Here is a 15,207-nt window from a genome sequence, read left to right as displayed (position 1 = left end):
GAATGGCAGGCAGTGACCAGTGGGGTACCGCAGGGATCAGTGCTGGGACCGCAGCTTTTTACAATATGTATTAATGATATAGAAGATGGTGTTAGTAATAACATTAGCAAATTTGCTGATGATACTAAGCTGGGTGGCAGGGTGAAATGTGAGGAGGATGTTAGGAGATTACAGGGTGACCTGGACAGGTTAGGTGAGTGGTCAGATGCATGGCAGATGCAGTATAATGTGGATAAATGTATGGTTATCCACTTTGGTGGCAAGAACAGGAAGGCAGAATACTACCTAAATGAAATCAATTTAGGTAAAAGGGCAGTCCAAAGAGATCTGGGTGTTCTTATACACCAGTCAATGAAGGTAAGCATGCAGGTACAGCAGGTAGTGAAGAAGGCTAATAGTATGCTGACCTTCATAACAAGAGGGATTGAGTATAGAAGCAAAGAGGTTCTTCTGCAGCTGTACAGGGCCCTAGTGAGACCACACCTGGAGTACTGTGTGCAGTTCTGGTCTCCAAATTTGAGGAAACACTTTCTGGCTATTGAGGGAGTGCAGTGTAGGTTCACTAGGTCAATTCCTGGAATGGCGGGACTACCTTACGCTGAAAGACTGGAGCGACTGGGCTTGTATACCCTTGAGTTTATAAGACTGAGGGGATCTGATTGAGACATATAAGATTATTAAGGGTTGGACACTTTGGAGGCAGGAAACATGTTTTCACTGATGGGTGAATGCCGAACCAGAGGGGACAGCTTAAAAGTACGGGGTAGATCATTTAGGACAGAGATGAGGAGAAAATTCTTCACCCAGAGAGTGGTGGCTGTGTGGAATGCTCCAGAGGGCAGTGGAGGCCCAATCGCTGGATTCATTTAAGAAAGAGTTGGATAGAGCTCTCAAGGATTGTGGAATCTAGGGTTATGGAGATAAGGCAGGAACAGGATACTGATTAAGGATGATCATCCATGATCATATTGAAAGGTGGTGCAGGCTCGAAGGGCAGAATGGCCTACTTCTGCACCTATTGTCTATTGTCTATCCCAGCCAAGACTTTTCCTGTACATCTCTTAACTCCTGTTGACACCAGCTTCCAAAGCCAATGGAATACCCTTGAATGTCACTAGTGTACAATGGGCAGTTATTTAATACCAAGTCACATTCTAATGTACTGGGCATTGGGATCTTCTACCAAAACTGCAGAAGATTTGCCTTGTTTTGTTTGTATGTATTATGCATTGGAAAACGTACAGTGCAACCTTGCTTGTCCAAACACTGGTTATCCAAATTTTGGATTATCTGAGCAAGATCTTAAGGTCCAGATGCTTGGGTAAACTGTTATCCGAACATTTGATTATCTGAACATTCGATTATCTGAACAAAATACTCCCCACCCATGTCATTCGGATAATCGAGGTTGATCTGTACTGAATTCAGCAGCAGACTATAATCTTTCATACGTTGAGAGATGTCTACATTTTGGACTTTTCCCTTCAAACCAATTTGTTGATCCTCGACTACTTTTAGTGTATTTATTATTTGTGATACTATCATTCATAACCAAACAAATGGGTATGAACAGTTTTGCTTTGTGTTGCACTGTTATGTATATAAAAAATGTCCAAACTTGCAAAACAACAGCAGTAGAAATGCATTGCATGAGAGCAAAGGGATCAATTTTGTTGCATGAATGGGGCTAAAATTGCTTTTTGAAGAAAAATATGGTATTGATTGGTCAGCTGAAGAAAATTCTGGAATCTCCTTCATAGTTCATTAATTGAATTCAGATTTCAGAACAGTTCTGCTAACCTGCCTTTTTGGTCTAGATGTAGCATAATGGTAATGCAATAGTAGTAGTAATTCTGAACCTCAGCCTAATGTGCTGGGGACATGTGTCCAAAACCCACCAGCACAGATGATCAAATTTAAATTCAACAATCATTTAGCCTAATAATGGACATATTACCACTGGCTACTATTGTCACAACACATCTATCATCCTTCCCTAGCCACATTTACGTGTGACGTTCGACCCATGTCAACGTGAATAACTCTTAGTTGTCCACTTGGCAAATAGCGAGGGGAAATAAATGCTGGCCTAGTCAGCAATACCAACATAGCTTGATTGAAGCATAAACCAATTATTTGTGAAAGAATTCAATGTGAAGGTGGACCTCCAAGGTGAAAATGTTGACTTCGCTCAAATTGCGTTAAGTACTCCAATGAGGAGAGTATTCCTTGATGGATTAGCTAAATTGGGTTGGCTTGGACTGGACATGAGTGAATCTCTCATGTCTTGAAACATGATTGTTCAGTGTTTCAGTTTTGATGAGCTGGAGGCATCCATTGGTTTTACCTGATGTTCAAATGTTTATATTTGAAAAGGGGTTGCTGACTATTGATCTGAAGTGAAAGTTTACCCAATTAGACTGTTTGCAGAAAGCAATTTCAGTGCCTCGCCCCATCAAAATACTTGAGTCCTGTTAACTTGGCATGGAATAAGGATTGGATCCAAGACCTTCCTGTTATTTGACTCACTCATGCAAATATTTCCTGTTTGTATTGAAAATGCAAGTTGCATACTAGAAATAATGGGTATCCTAGGGGCTAAAAGGTGAGAGGGGATTAATCAACAGAAGAAAAATATCTGGAAAATACTGATGGGACTTAAATGCAACAAATTTCTGAACCTAATGGACTGCAAACTGGAGTTCTAAAAATAAATAACCTGTCCTGGGAGTAGAGAGAACCAGTCTCTCTCTTTATTTGTTTTATGTAATAGTTTTTCCAAAAAAAATAATTCTGAGGAACCTTTCTAAACATACACTGTGTGTGGTGCTGCTTTGAGGCTTCTGTGACTTACCAATGGCTGGAGTCATATCTCGCATACAGGAAGATGGTTGTGATTGTTGGAGGTCAGTCACCTCAGCTCCAGGACATCTCTACAGGATTCCCCGAGCAGTTTCATCAGTGACCTTCCATCATCATAAAGGTCAGAAGTAGAGATATTTGCAGATGATTGCACAGTGTTCACCATTCATGATTCCCTAGATACTGGAGCAGCCCATGTCCAAATGCAACAAGATCTGGATAATATCCAGGCTTGGGCTGACAAGTGGCAAGTAACATTTGTGCCACATTAATAGCTATTCATCCTCTTAGCCAGATTGTTATCCACTCCTTTGTCTGTCCAACTGTTGATCTCTCTCTTTGGGCTCTTTTTTTGGAAAAACTATTACATAAAACAGGAGGTGGCTCGAGAAATCGTGGATGCGTTGGTGATTATTTTCCAGAGCCCGATAGATTTGGGATCAGTTCCTGGGGATTGGAAGGTGTCTAATGTTGTACCACTTTTTAAGAAAGGTGGGAGAGAGAAAGCAGGAAATTATAGACCAGTTACTCTGACCTCAGTGTACAGACGTGCATGGTTTCATATTTATGGAATTATAACCCTCTGATTTTCCTAAACTTAATAGTTCTTTGAGGAAAATGACAAAATTCTTAAGATATTAGTTGCCTCTCCAATCTCTTGCGGAAAAATGATGTGAGATTGTGCTTCAGTGTCATACTTTACATTTATTGAAATAAAATGATTATGAAATAGATGGTGAGCAAGCAGATGTTTCCTGTGACTTGAATGAGTTTTGTTTGATGTGGTATTATTCAGTCACATTGAATTATCTACGCTGGCATGGTGGCATTAAAATCGCATGTGTTTGCGTTCATTCTCACATGAAGTTGGCTGACTCGGCGAGTACTTTTCACAAGGTTTGTGAAGGTTTGTAGCTCAGGTTGAGGTTTAAGGTATAGGTTTGCTCGCTGAGCTGTAGGTTTGATATCCAGAAGTTTCATTACCTGGTTAGGTAACCTCATCAGGATACACGAACACCAGCTAGCCACAAAAAGACACGACCCCCTCTCCCTCATAGCCCTACACACGGATTAAAAAAACCACCATTTCGACTGGGACAACACATCTATCCTGGGACAGGCTGAGCAAAGACATGCCTTAGAATCCCTAGAGGCCTGGCACTCCAACCACAACGCTATGAACAAACACACAGATCTAGATACCATCTATCAACCCCTCAGAAAATGAACAGGAAATGACATCACCACAAACCCCAGGAACCCCATCCAGGACAAACATATAAATAGAAGGCAGGAGACAATAGCTTCGCTTCACTTGGAGGTCGCCACTGATAATGTGACCTAGCCCGGTAATGAAACGTCTGGATATCAAGCCGACAGCTCAGCGAGCAAACCTACACCATAGAGTGCTTTTCAGTAGTGACCTGGATTTGTCCTTGTGTCAAATTTTGAACAAAGCTTAGAAAGTTCTCAATTTATGATGTTGAATAATAGTCTATGATTGTTACTGACCCAACTTGAATCAATATCCAATCTGTCAATCAATCTTCACAGGTCAGCTGCATCTGTGGAGAGAGGAGGGCACAGTTAACATTTTTGACTCTTTCTTCCTTGATCAGAGCAGGTTGAGAGTTTGTAGTATTTCCTCATTAATTTTATATACAATGAGAGTTTGGTGCATTTTGCTTTTGCACATGTTAAACAATGAAGAGAAACATTTCAATCAAGAAGGAGTTTACAAACCCAAAGCACATTTTGAAAGCCAGCTTAAGTTTTCTTCTTTATTCAAAAAGTTATATTACTGAGTACAGAGATAGGATAGACCATCTGATCGGCTTCCGAAAGTGAGCAAAGCACCATTTTAACATTGTTTCAAGGGCATGAACTGAGTGCACTGATGATCAAAAGCTGAAGCCTTATATGCATTCTTTATGGCTGACCTGTTTGCCTTCATGCATCCCTGATGGCTGCCTGACATTTCCCGTGTTCGTTTCCAACGTGAATTCCTAAATTTGTTCTGACATTTGAATAAACCCCAGTTTTGATGAGGAATGGAGTTGTGTCAGGTTATCCATTTGGTGTCCACAGCTTACCAGATTGGGAGGATGAGGCTGGAGGACTCATTTCGGGTAGTTTTCAGGTTATGCATTCTGGCAGATTCTTTGGGTCATGCCCATCTGCTGTTCCAATTCTACCTCAATAATTAATTTTTGCATTGCGCAGTCTTCTGTAAATGATACTCCTCCTCTGTGTTGTTTGTTTGTTTGCTTGTGTATCCCCACTAGAAAAGACAGATAAATCTACACATCTCTGTGCACATACCGCTTTTTCTTAAGTTTGAATATTCCAAAATTTATGGGAATGTGTGTGCCATATTATATTTGAGTTCATCTGTTAGCTTAACAAAAGTGATTGCTTTCAGAAGGTTCAGGAAATGGACAATCACACCCTGTTTAACACCTTAAGGTGCCTTAATCATCATTGTTTGTTTTCCTTTTCTGTACTGCCTTCCTTGTTCAGTAATCTGTGCTGTACTATGGTGACCAGACCTGTATTCACTAAACCAGGTGTTCCCATACCATTGCCTTGTGCAGACTCGTATCATTTCCTTTGATTTCTTTGTATTCTATGTCTGATTCCCATCTGATGTGCTTGCTTCCTTTATTGCTGTTGCACAGTACGTTCTTGGGAGCTAAAATCTATCGGTGGTGTAGACTTGTCTCTAAAGCTTATAATCCACTTAGTTCATGGTGCTGTTCTTCTTTCCTTATTTTCAGTGCTAAGTGTTTATCTGCGTTGCAGCCTGCTTTCATTCTCTGTTAGTTTCTTTTCTCAATTGGTTGAATGCAGTGTCCCATGTCAACTCCCAATGCCTTTGTCCTTGGTTTAAACTACAAGTAGCAGCAGCCCCAGAGCATATTCCTGTGGCACCCAGTTAGAAATCACACCCCGTGTTAAAGTACATTACTAAAACTCATTTCACGATCTTGTGTTGTACTGAAGCACTCAAGCCAATGATGTTAGCGTCCTAATGTAGGAACTGTGGTGGCAAATTTGTGCCTAATAAGTTCTGTCAAACAACAATGACATAATGACCAGATATCTGTTGGTGATGTCTGGTAAGAGAGAAATATTGGTCAGCACCACTAACAAAGCGCTCCTTGTGCTACTTCAAAGAATGACCTGGAGTTTTGTCTGTCTGTCTGAGAGGGAGGTGAGAATACAATTTGTCTTAGAGTTGTAGAGATATGCAGCACAGAAACAGATCCTTTGGTCCAACATTTCCAATGCAGACCAGATATCAAAAATTAATCTAGTCCCATTTGACAACATTTGGCCCATTTCCCTCTAAATCCTTCCTATTCATAAACCTATCCAGATGCCTTTTAAATGCTGTAATTATTGCAGCCTCCACCCCTTCCTCTGGCAGCTCATTCCATACATGTACCAACCTCTTTGTGAAAATGTTGCCCCTTAGATCCCTTTTAAATCTTTCCTCTCTCACCTCAAGCCTATGCCCTCTAGCTCTGGACTCCCTCTACCCTGGGGAAATGATCCTATCCATGCCCCATCGGTCGTATAGAGGCTGTACAGGACATTGGTCAGGCCACTAATCAAATACTGCACACAATTCTGGTCTCCCTGCTACAGGAATGAGGTTGTGAAACTTGATTTTATACATCTCCGTAAGGTCACCTCTCAGCCTCTGACACTCCAGGGAAAATAGCCCCAATCTATTCAGCCTCTCCCTATAGTGCAAGCCCTCCAACACTGGCAACATCCTTATAAATCTTTTCTGAATCCTTTCAAGTTTCATAACATCGTTCCTATAGCAGGGAGACCAGAATTGTTTGCAGTATTCCAAAAGTGGCCGAACCACTGTCCTGAACAGCCTCAACATGACCTCCCAACCCTTATACTCTATGCTTTGTCCAATGAAGGCAAGCATACCAAATGTCACCTTCACTACCCTGTCTACCTGTGACTCTATTTTCAAGGAACTATGAGCCTGCACTCCAAGGTGTCTTTGTTCAGCAACATTCCCCAGGACCTTACCATTAAGTGTGTAAATCCTGCTCTGATTTGCCTTTCCAAAATAACAGGACCTCACATTTATCTAAATTAAACTTCACCTGCTGTCCCAAGGCCCATCGGCCCATCTGATCAAAATCCTGTTGTACTTTGAGGTAACCTCATCACTGTCCAGTACATCTCGTTTGCAAACTTAATAACTATACCTCATCTAATTCATTTATATAAATGATAGAAAGCAGTGCACCCAACACCAATATTTGTGGCACACCGTTCATCACAGGCCTTCTGTCTGGAAAGAAACCCTCCCATCACCACCCCTTGTCTTCTACCTTCAAGTCAGTTCTGTATCCAAATGACAAGTTCTCCTTGAATTCTATGTGATCTAACTTTGCTAACCCAGTCAACTATGAGGAACCTTGTCGATTGCTTTATTCAAGTTTACATAGACCATGTCCACTGCTCTGCCCTCATCAATTCTTTTTGTTACTTCAGAAAACTCGAATCGAGTTTGTGTATGGGAAAGCATGTCTCACTAAGTCCAGTTGATTATCTCTAATCACTTGCTTTTTCAAATACATGTAAATCCTGTCCCTCAGAATTCCCTCCAATAACTTAGCCACCACTCATGTCAGGTTCACTGGTCTACAGTTACCACCTTTCTTCAATAGTGGCACCATGTTAGCCAACCTCCAGTCTTCCAGCACCTCACCTGTGATTTAAGTATCTCAGCAAGGGGCCCAGCAATCATTTTGGTCACTTCCCCCAGAGCTGTAAGGTACATCAGGTGGGCCTGGGGATTTAACCATCTTTATGCATTTAAGGCTGCATCATATGACTCTGCTCCACGAGGAGGAGTGGTACCTGAACATGTTGTGGTGACCTACAAGATGGCATAGAAGATGCATCCAGTTCATTATTGTATTTGGTAATATTTTAAGATACTGTTGATTGAAAACTACAATTCCTGTCGAATGTGACATACATAGCATTACACAATAGGAACTCGAGCTATCAAGCCTTGAAGAATCCTTTCACTTGTGATATTAGGCTGACAGTTGTCTTGCAGAGTTCCATTTGTGTTGAATTAAAGCTAAAATTCTAGTTAAAGAAAGAAACCCCTTACTTTTGTGTGGCAGATTTCACTTCTTCCAGAAGCCATAGGCAATGAAGCTTTATGAACTGTAGTCCTGGGAAATGTGGCAGCCAAACATGAGGCATTTTTCAACAGAGCTGGTCAGTAGAAGCTAGAACATAGCACAAAGGCTGACTTCAAATTTCCACTCGATACCCGAGTTCCATGTCTGAGAGAAACGTCTGTTACTTCTGTTACTTTGAACTGTACGTAGGTCTTCCCAGAATATGGCAGGAAAGTAGTGGCTGCAAAGTACCAATAGAAAGTGGTGAATTTGACTTGTTTTGAATTAATTTTTGATTTCATCTTGGTGCATTGTTTTGCGTAGTTGGATTGTGTTTGTGCACATTAGTGGTTTGTAGTTGGCAGATTTTTGCCTACCTGTCCAAGTACATTAGTGTGACTAATTTAACAGCAGTCATTTGAACCATTCAGCTGTAACTGTAATGGTGCTTTGCACATGTTGCACTTTAAAGCATATCATACGTTTTGACATGCATTATGGGTATGTGCCAGCTGCAAGATATTTAATTACATGTGCAAATGCATAATTTAGACAGAATTAGTGTAAGGGGAAACATTGAAATGCAGTTCACTCACAGTTGCAACGAGCTTTTAGGAACTGCTTAACCAATGGACAGGCTCAGTATTCTTGGTGTTGCACATTCTCTGTTTTATTGTTTTCAAAGATTTCCCTTGTAACTTTGCTGTCTTATCTCCAAGGTATCTGTTCCAGTTCCTGGGTAAAAACACACATGATGGACATGTTCAGTTACATTGATCATACTGAAGCATGTCTGATTTTGAGGAGATTTGACCAGGTGGCTGCTGAAAGCATCTGTTCCTGCCCGGTTGAAGCCAACCCAAATCTTGCCTAATTTCCATTAAAGTATGAACACTCCTCCAGGAATTATTGAGAGTGCAGAACATTAACCTCAGATCTGCAAAATTTTTAATACATTAAAAACCCCTTTGCCTAACAAGGCAGTTTCAATGTTTCCATTACACTGTCCTTTGATAACTATGTTATGGTTCAGCTTGTAACTTGGTACAAAAATGGTGCTGTCATTCTTAATGCTGTGATAGATTCTGTTGCAGTTCATTACCATGCAATGGGTAAACTCTGTTGCCATGGCAGTCAAATCAGAACCGTTCAACTTATTTCCTTTATAGAAAAGCTGTCTTTCTGGATAGGGTGGTGAACTCAGTTCAGTCCGGGATACTCTGTACTCCTCAAAGCAGTTTTGATGAAATAGAAGTGCCTTTCATCCAGAATTATGACCCACAGTAAAATTACTATGTTTCAGAAATTTTCATTTTGAAGTGGCCTGAAGAATATTCAACTCTCAACTGCCCAAATATCATTCATTCAGATTTTGTGTGGTTGATTGTGTTGTGTATTTCACATTAACCAGCTCCAAAGTACTAAACCAATCTTTTTTAAAAAATGACTCTCCTTGCTATTCATTTTGGGTTGATTCCAAGTGATGGCCAGTCTCTCTGTTTTGGCACGCCGTTATCTCGGCAGATGAGTGACAGAATCGATGTGTTGGTGAATGGAGTTCTGGTTTGAATGCCAGGCCTTGAGGAATTCCCGAGTGTGTCTTTGTTTACCTGTCACAGGATGGGTGTATTGTCCCAGTCGAACTGGGTCCCTCGTTGTTTGTGTGTATGGATACCAGTGATAGTTGATCTTGTCTTTTGGTGGCTAGTTAGTGCTCATGTATCCTGATGGCTAGTTTCCTGCCAGTCTGTCTGATGTAATTCTTGTTGCAGTCCTTGCAGGGTATTTGTATATGACGTTCGTTCTACTAGATATTGGTACAGGGCCCTTTTGAGTAATCAAGAGCTGTTTCAGTGTGGTGGTAGATTTGTAGGCTACCATGTCGGGGCCAGAGTAGCCTGGTCGTCATCTCTGAGATGTCTTTAATGTATGGTAGTGTGGCTAGAGTCTCTGGGCATGTTGTGTCTTCTTGTTTAGGTTTGTTGTATACGAATCAGCGGACTGTGCTTATCAGTACCTGTTGCTCTTGACTGTATTTTATAGGTGTTTTTATTCAGCATCTCATAGTTCCTGGGTGCTGCAGTGTATTGTGGGTCATTTAAATAATGATGCAGCTCCACTTGCAGGTGTTGGTATGATTGCTCCTGTCGTTGAGTATCTGGTCTGTGTGTTTCACTTTCCTGGAGACTCTGGTCTGCAGTTCCCCATTGACTTTTTGTTCCACCGTGACATCTAGGAAGGAGAGTCTGTTGTTGTTCTCTTCCTCTTCGTTCCATTTTGTGATGACAAAGGTGTCATCCACATAGCGGATCCAAAGCTTGGGCTGGATCGGGGGAGAGCTGCTCGTTCCACTCTCTGCATAACTGCCCATGCCAAGAATCCTGGTGTTGGTGATCCCTCTGGTCTCCCGTTGATTTGCTTGTAGGTCTTATCGTTGAAGGTGAAGTGGGTTGCGGCGCACAGGTCTACTAGTTTAAGGATGCTGTCCTTGCTGATGGAGTTGGTGCTGTCTGGTGTTTGTGTCCTTGGAGCTTCCAGCTCAGCAAGCAAACTTTCAACTTGAATCCAGTAGATTATTAGTGGCTATGTACGACTCTTGGTTAAGGTGTGAAAGCGACATTCTTCTTGTTTTTCACAGGCACTTTCTATCTGTGGCTACTGAACTCTGATCAGAATTTGGAATGTTCTGCCTAGAAGGGTAGTTGAGGCAGGAAACCTCAGCTTTTAAAAAGAATACTTGGATGACCTCTTGAGATGTCATAAGGGGATCAAAGGTTATGGGGAGATGGGAGGACAATAACTGCCATGATCAAATGGCAGAGCAGATTTGATGGGCCAAATGGCCTAATTCTGCTCCTGTATCTTGTGGTGTAAAGCAATGGGCAAAGTGCTAGAAAGTGGGACTAGTATAGATTTATGGTAGTTGTGTCAGTACAAACTCAATGGGCCAAACGACTTCCTCTACACTATATGAGTTTGTGAAAGTGCTATGATCACCTGTAATGATGCAACCATAATCCTGACTGAGACAAAATTCTGAGGGAGATAATAGTCTCGATGATGTTCTGCTTTAAGAAACAACCAGTGTATTAGAGGAGAACATATGGCTTTATCATTGTATCTGATTTGGAGATTTCGAAGTAGTTTCCACAATTGCAAATGAATCAGAGGATTGGAATGAAAAATTGGGAGAAATGAATCTTTCCTGCCTTACAAATTTTAGTTGGGGCTGGGCAAACGCATTTTATGACTGAACAGAATATTGATAATAAAAGCTTTGAAAGTGAACTTTTTCAAGTGAACTTTTATAAAAATTGCTGCAGTCTCCTTGGTTTAACTTTTGATTCTGGATTTGGGACTTTTTGATTTCTTATAGTCACATGTACCTAAGTACAGTGAAAAGCTTTGTTTTGCGAGCAATAGAAGCAGGTTATAACAAACAGGATGTACAGATCATAGGGTATTTTGACAGCGAGGCATACAAGGTTACGGCTGTACATGAGGTGTGCAAAACAAGATCCGCATTATTTGAAGCTATAGAGGTCCATCCAGAATCTAATAAGAGCAGGGAAGAAGCTGTTATCTTCTGCCTGATAAAAGAGGTTAGGTGGGAGCATTACCGCAGTGGGTGGGGTCTTTGATGATGACGACCTTTCTATGGCAGTGAAAAGTGCAGATGGAATCTGTGGATGGGAGGTTGGCTTCCATGATGGCCTGGGCTGTGTTCACAACTTTCTGTAGTTTCTTCTAGTCCTGGGCAGAGCAGTTGCCGTACCAGGCTGTTATGCACCCAGATAGAACACTTTCTGTGGTGCACCTGTAAACGTTGGTGAGGGTCCTTGTAGACATGCTGAATTTCTTAAGTTGCCTGAGGAAGATGCGATATTGTTTTGCCTCCTTTACTGTATCTACGTTGGTGGTCCAGGACAGATTATTGGTTTTTGTCACTCCTAGGAACGTGACACTCTCTACCTTCTCTTGATTTTATTTTATCGAGGCACATTGAGCAGTTTGTAGACTGGTGAGAGTACAGAGCTGAAAATGTGTTGCTGGAAAAGCGCAGCAGGTCAGGCAGCATCCAAGGAACAGGAGAATCGATGTTTCGGGCATAAGCCCTTCTTCAGTACAGTCTAGCTTAGCTCCAAAATTATGAACTCCGTGTCGGCAGGCAATAATAGTTTAAGGAGCACTGATCGAATAATTTGTGAAGAGTAACTTAAGTCTCGGGAACGTAACCAGGGGCTGCATTTATTTTTGTGATTTTTGAGAAAGTACTGAAGTTTCTTGTCTCTGACTGGTTCCTTTGCAGTGGAAGAACAGTCCTCCTGACCAGAAAAACCAGTTTTAATGTGTTTGAAATTATTACAGCTACTGTAAAGGCCACATTCTGAATGAATGCAATTGGAACAGTTCTTCATGTTTGATTATTGAGCTGCTATTTGCCTGAGGATCACTACGTAACTCTCGCGCATCTACTGTGGAAAAAAAATGAATGCAGCATGACCTCTAAGATCTGAGGGTTTTTTTCTCAGTGGGGTAGAAAATTATTTCATGCTTGACTGTTCAAATTATGACCTTTAACCTGCAGCAGTCACTGAGGTAAGAGGCTTGCTTTGCTGATGGGTGTGATGTAGATATCTGGCACCTCCTTGTGGTTGACTGAAAATACTGCAAAAGCAAATTAAAGGATCTGAAAAGCTTTCCGACAAGCTACTGAAGTTATTGGTTGCAGTTGTAGGAAAGTTCGAAGATCTGCTTTGGTTGAGTTTCAGCAACTTGTTAGACAGGTTTTTCAGGCAATGATGTTACAAAATAGCTGGTACAGTATCGGTCTCCCACCCCCAAAGAAAACAAAGTTGAAGGCCACAGCATTGCAATTACTACAGGGACATGTCTGGACTTGAAAATCTTCCCGCATGTGTTTATTTTCCATTAAATAATTTCCTACCTTCAGAAATGGCAATACCAATGAAGAATTTCATTTCCTTGAGTTTTTTTAGTTTACATCTCTATCATGAATGGCATGCGAGTGCCACTTTAATGTTGACTAAAGCTTATTCAGGATGATACCTGAGCGAGAAGGATCAGTTCATTCCAAGGCTGTGTATTAAAAGTGTTGCTTTTCTATTTTAATAGTTCAGAATTCTCTCGTGTTTTGAAATGTTTGAATAAGGACATTTCTCCTCCTTGGAGTTTACTGCTTGTTTATATTTTTGTTTTCAGATCAGAATATCAGCTATGACCTTTATGTTCTTGACATTCCAAATCTGTTCCTCATTTTGACCTCATTCTCAGTTCCCTAAAGTGCAGTGGGTGAGGCTTAGTCTCCAATACTTAACGAAAGGTGCCAGTTATGCCTCGGTGGTTAGCAGTCTGGTCACTGAACCAGAAGATTGTAAATTCAAGAGAGACTGAGTGTAAAATTATGACAGGCTGCCTTGTTTTGAAATCAGTGTTAAACTGAGGGTCCATCTACCTCATCAGATGGACATAAAAGAATCTTGAATATTTGATGGAAAGCAAAACTGGACACACTTATATTCTGGACAGTTGTATCCCTCAACCATCAATTAAAGCAGATGATCATTTCATTCCTCCTTGTGGGACATAGCAGCGAGTGAACTTGACTTGACTTGAGAAAGGAAGTGTCCGAGACCAACAATCTTCTGCTTCATAAGTGACCATCCCTCCATTAAAAGGCAAGAAATGAGGATGTTCAGTGATGATTGCACAAAGTTCAATACAATTGATGACACCTCAGTCACTGAAGGAATATATGTCTACATACACAAAGACCTGGACAACATTCAGGCTTAGCCTGATACACAGCAAGTAGCGTGCCACACAGGCAAGAACCATCTCCAATAATTGAGAATCTAACCATCTCCCCAAAACATTCACTGACATTATCATTGCTGGATTATCCACTGGCATCCTGAGCGTTATTATTGACTGAACTGCAGCAGTTTATATAGTGAGCCTACAAGAACAAGCCAGAGGCTAAGAATTCTGCAGTGAATAACTCACCACCTGAATCCCGGGTGTCCACAGCTACAAGGCAGTGGCCAGGAGTGTGATGGAATAATCTTCACTTGCTTGGATAAGCACGATTATTTAAACAACACTCAAGAAGCTTGACACAATCCAGCACAAGGCAGTGACCCACTTCATTGGCCCTCTATCCGTTACCTTCAACAGCATATTCAAAACCACCGATCTCTACCGCCGAGATTGACAAGGGCAGCAGATGCATGGGATCACCACAAATCTGCAAATTATCCCCCAAGCCCCCTCCATCTTGAATCAGAACTATAATCACCATTTGTTCTTTGTCTTGAGTCAAACTGCATTATGGGACCCGACCAGTTCAGGAAGATAGTTCAGGCCGCCACCTCCAGTTTAATTGGTGATGGGCAATAAATGTTGGTCAAGCCAGTGACCCCTACAAAAAAGTACCTACTGATTTTTCTGCACAACTATTTTATGCTAAATGTATTTCAGTTGGCTGGAAAATCTTCCTGAGAACCACTGGTCTTTAAATGTTTCTTTTTCTGAATTAATATTATTAATCTGTAAGTTTTGATAGTTAATGTTGAAACACTATCTAGTTGTGCAGAGGTCTACAGATCCAATCTGATCCAGAAGTACCCAATTGTTTTGTTACTAGTTGTAGCACTTCACTATTACCTTTGTTAAGTAAAGATGTTTTTGGGATTTAGGCTGGGATCTTCCGGATCTGGATAGTTTAGAAGCCAGGATTTATAGAGTCATAGAGATATACAGCACAGAAACAGATCCTTCGGTCTTGAACTGATTCTACATTCTCGTAAATTTTTCTGAATCTTCTCAAGTTTTGCAACATACTACAGCAGGGAGACCAGAATTCGTATTCCAAGTGTGGCGTAACCAATGTTCTGTACAGCCTCAACATTACCTCCCAATTCCTATACATCGTGCACTGACCAATAAAGGCAAGCATACCAAATGCTGCCTTCACTATCCTGTCTGCTATGACTCTATTTTCATGGAATTTTGAACCTGCATTCTAAGATCTCTTTGTTCGGTAGCATTCCCCAGGATCTGCCCTGATTTTCCTTTCCAAAATACAGCACCTCCTATTTATCTAAATTAAACTCAATTTGCCACTCCTCTGCCCATTGGCCCATCTGATCAA

General features: G+C 41.2%; 1 protein-coding gene across 7 annotated transcripts in view; it reads left to right on the top strand.

Annotated features, from left to right (window-relative positions):
* LOC122550085 (partitioning defective 3 homolog) overlaps positions 1-15,207 on the top strand; it is an 843,398-nt gene that overhangs the window by 160,149 nt on the left and 668,042 nt on the right. The gene's annotated exons all lie outside the window — the stretch shown is intronic.

The sequence above is a fragment of the Chiloscyllium plagiosum genome, chromosome 5 (genome assembly GCF_004010195.1).
Source record: "Chiloscyllium plagiosum isolate BGI_BamShark_2017 chromosome 5, ASM401019v2, whole genome shotgun sequence".
Taxonomy (NCBI): Eukaryota; Metazoa; Chordata; class Chondrichthyes; order Orectolobiformes; family Hemiscylliidae; genus Chiloscyllium; species Chiloscyllium plagiosum.
The sequence above is the reverse complement of the archived record's forward strand: the minus strand, read 5'-3'. Positions and strand labels throughout refer to the sequence as shown.